The sequence below is a fragment of the Cebus imitator genome, unplaced genomic scaffold (assembly GCF_001604975.1).
Source record: "Cebus imitator isolate Cc_AM_T3 unplaced genomic scaffold, Cebus_imitator-1.0 Scaffold355, whole genome shotgun sequence".
Taxonomy (NCBI): Eukaryota; Metazoa; Chordata; class Mammalia; order Primates; family Cebidae; genus Cebus; species Cebus imitator.
In genome coordinates, this window is record NW_016107670.1 from 209049 (window position 1) to 212419 (window position 3371).

At 42.3% G+C, this 3371-nt stretch overlaps 1 pseudogene; it reads left to right on the plus strand.

Annotated features, from left to right (window-relative positions):
* Window positions 1-2001: 2001 nt before the first annotated feature.
* Window positions 2002-2961, plus strand: LOC108287792 (annotated as a pseudogene).
* Window positions 2962-3371: the final 410 nt, after the last annotated feature.

Sequence of the window (3371 nt, forward strand, 5' to 3'; positions counted from 1 at the left end):
CCCCGCAACTTCTCAGCCAAGGACATTCCAAAATAAACCTGAAAATCTAGTTCAGGTCATGATAGGAAGGGGGTGGTCAGACATGCCTCATCATTCTACCCTCTCCTCTTTGGAATTAGGCACAACTGGCCAGCCTTAACATTAAAACGAGATCTTAGAAGTAACAAAACAGACTTTTTGCAGCAATAAGATGCCAAATTCCAGCCTGACTCTATTATAGCAACAAATGACAAATAGCAGGTTCTGAAAGAAAGAAATTGATATCACCTCAAAATGTATTTCTTTGATATGCTTTAAAATGGTTCTACAAAGCTATCTCTTATGGGGATAATCTTGATTCTGCAAAGAATCCCCTTTCCTTTCCAGGTCTTTCCTCAAATCCATGAGAGAATTAACCAAAAGTGTGGCACATTTTTAGATCTGATAAGAGCTCTGAAGCCTGCTAATTGGGGGCTTCATCTGCATGATAAAACCTTGGTCTCTACCCCCCTGATCTCAACCCAGACATTCCATTCTGTTGATTCCAGGTCTTTAGATAGTAACTCTTTCAACAAATTGCCAATCAGAAAATCTTTGATTCTGCCTGTGACTTGGAAGCCCTCCCCCTAGGTTGTCCTGCCTTTCCAAACTGAGCCAATATACATCTTGCACATATTGATTGATGTCTCATGTCTCCCTAAAATATAAAACCAAGCTGTGTTCTGACCAGTTGAGCACATGTTCTGAGGATCTTCTGGGGCTGTGTCACAGGCCACTGGTTACTCATATTTGGTTCAGAATAAATATCTTAAAATATTTTACAGAGTTCCACTATTTTCATCAACGTTTCTATTTCCCATCTCACATGGAACCATTATCCATATAGTTATTCATGTAATATTCATCCAGCTCTGCACAACCCTCTATCTAGTAAGTACAGACCACACCAAAAAAAATTGGTTTATTGCCCAGTATTCAGAGTCTCTCTTTCTCTCTCTACACCCTCCTTCTCTCTCTCTCATTTCTAAAGAAATGCAGGAGGAAAAAGTTGTCTTATTCAAAGGAATGTATCTAGTCTCTTGATACCTAAGAAATAAACCACAAAGACAACAAAGGTTGGACTCTTTTTTTTTTTTTTTTTTTTTTGAGACAGAGTCTTGCTGTGTCGCCCAGGCTGGAATATAGTGACCCGATCTAGGATCACTGCAGCCTCCGCCTCCAGGGTTCAAGCAATTCTCCTGCCTCAGCCTCCCGAGTAGCTGGGACTACAGGCACATGCCACCATGCCCAGCTAATTTTTTTATTTTTAGTAGAAACAAGGTTTAACCATGTTGGCCAGGCTGGTCTTAAACTCCTGACCTCAGGTGATCCATTTGCCTCAGGCTCCCAAAGTGCTAGGATTACAGGGGTGAGCCACAGTGCCTGGCCTAAAATTTTCTTTTTTTAACCACAATCTCAACCAAAAAAGCCCACAACACAGCCCTCTTTGAATATTATTTGTCACATATGCTACAATTCTTAAGCAAATTAAAATAATATTATTTCTGGAAACTTTTTCAGTATTACACTGGTTAAAAATATAGCCCATTGTCTTTTTATCCTATGTATTATTTCCCCCTGGCTTTAAAATGTTGGGAGTTATTTTCAACTACTGAATGATTGATCAAGAAAAAGCACTGTTTTCTCTGTAATACAAAGTTTTCAAGTCAATGTCAATAACTTCTTTTCCATATAATTTTAAAACATCTAATTTCCTCCACAAATTCTCTGAAAATAGCCAAAACTCAAAGTATCAGGAGAAAAACCCTGTATCAATAGCAACACCTTCATTATACTTTATATTTTTAAAAATTTACCAAACAGTTCTCATTTTAGCAAGAGCCTGGCTAGCTTGTTTATAGAAAATTTTGTCGTTTACTAGCTTGATTTTGCTAGAAGTGATTCAGAAATGTGTGACATTAAAACTGCCTTTGCAAAAATTATAACAGAAAATGATGGTGATAAAAGAGATCTGATCTGATCTAGCAGGAAGCCGCATCCAGGAACAGAGCCCTTTCCTCCTCCCTCAGAATGAATGGAGACCAGAAATCAGATGTTTATGCCCAAGAAAAGCAGGATTTCATTCAACACTTCTCCCAGATCATTAGGGTGCTGGCTGGGGATGAGATGGGGTACCCAGAGACAGGAGATGTTATTGCCCGGCTCAGGGAGCTGCAGGCTTTCTTCCTGGTGACAGATGACCTCATGGATTCATTCCTCACCCGCCGGGGACAGATACCTGCTGGTATCAGAAGCCAGGTGTGGGTTTGGACACCATCAATGATGCTGTCCTTCAGGAAGAATGTATCTACCACCTGCTGAAGCTCTATTGCTGGGAGCAGCCCTATTACCTGAACTTGATTGAGCTCTTCCTGCAGAGTGCCTATCAGACTGAGATTGGGCAGACCCTGAACCTCATCACAGCCCCCTAGGATGATGGTGATCTTGGCAGATTCACTGAAAAGAGGTACAAATCTATTGTCAGGTACAAAACAGCTTTCTACTCCTTCTGCCTTCCTGTAGCTGCAGCCAGGAACTGATAGGGAGAAGGAGCACGCCAATGCCAAGAAGATCCTGCTGGAGATGGGAGAGTTCTTTCAGACTCAGGATGATTATCTTGACCTCTTTAGGGACCCTAGTGTGACCGGCAAATTTGGCACTGACATGCAGGACAACAAATGCAGCTGGCAAGCAGTTCAATATCTGCAACAGGCCACTCCGGAACAGTACCAGATCCTGAAGGAAAATTACGGGCAGAAGGAGGCCGAGAAGGTGGCCCGGGTGAAGGCACTATATGAGGAGCTGGATCTGGGGGCTGTGGTTTTGCAGTATGAGGAAGACAGTGGCAGCCGTATTATGGGTCTCACTGAACAGTACGCAGCACCCCTGCTCCCAGCTACCTTTCTGGGGCTTGCGCACAAAATCTACAAGTGGAAAAAGTGACCTAGAGACTGCAAGGGCAGGAAGAGGAGGCTCTCAATAAATAAATTATTGTGTAAAAAAAAAGAGAGAGAGAGAGAGAGAGAGATCTGATCTAACCCATTACCCTCCCCATCTTGCCTTTCCCTTAAGAATTCCTGGGCTTAGGCTAAGCTAACTTTGGTAGCATTTAATTTATAGTTCAAATAATAGGCCTTTCCCAAAAACCCAACCACCTTTGCAAACATAATGAAAGGCCATCAGGCTAGGGCGAGGAGAGGAACCTGAATTCTGCTAAGGCATAGACTGGTCACACAACACACAAAATTACTGTTGTAGATTGACCTTCTGAAATATCTTTTCAGTTGTTTTGCATGTGTGACACCTGTGGCTCCATGGGGACCCACTGACTGATGCCTCCACCACTTCTGTGC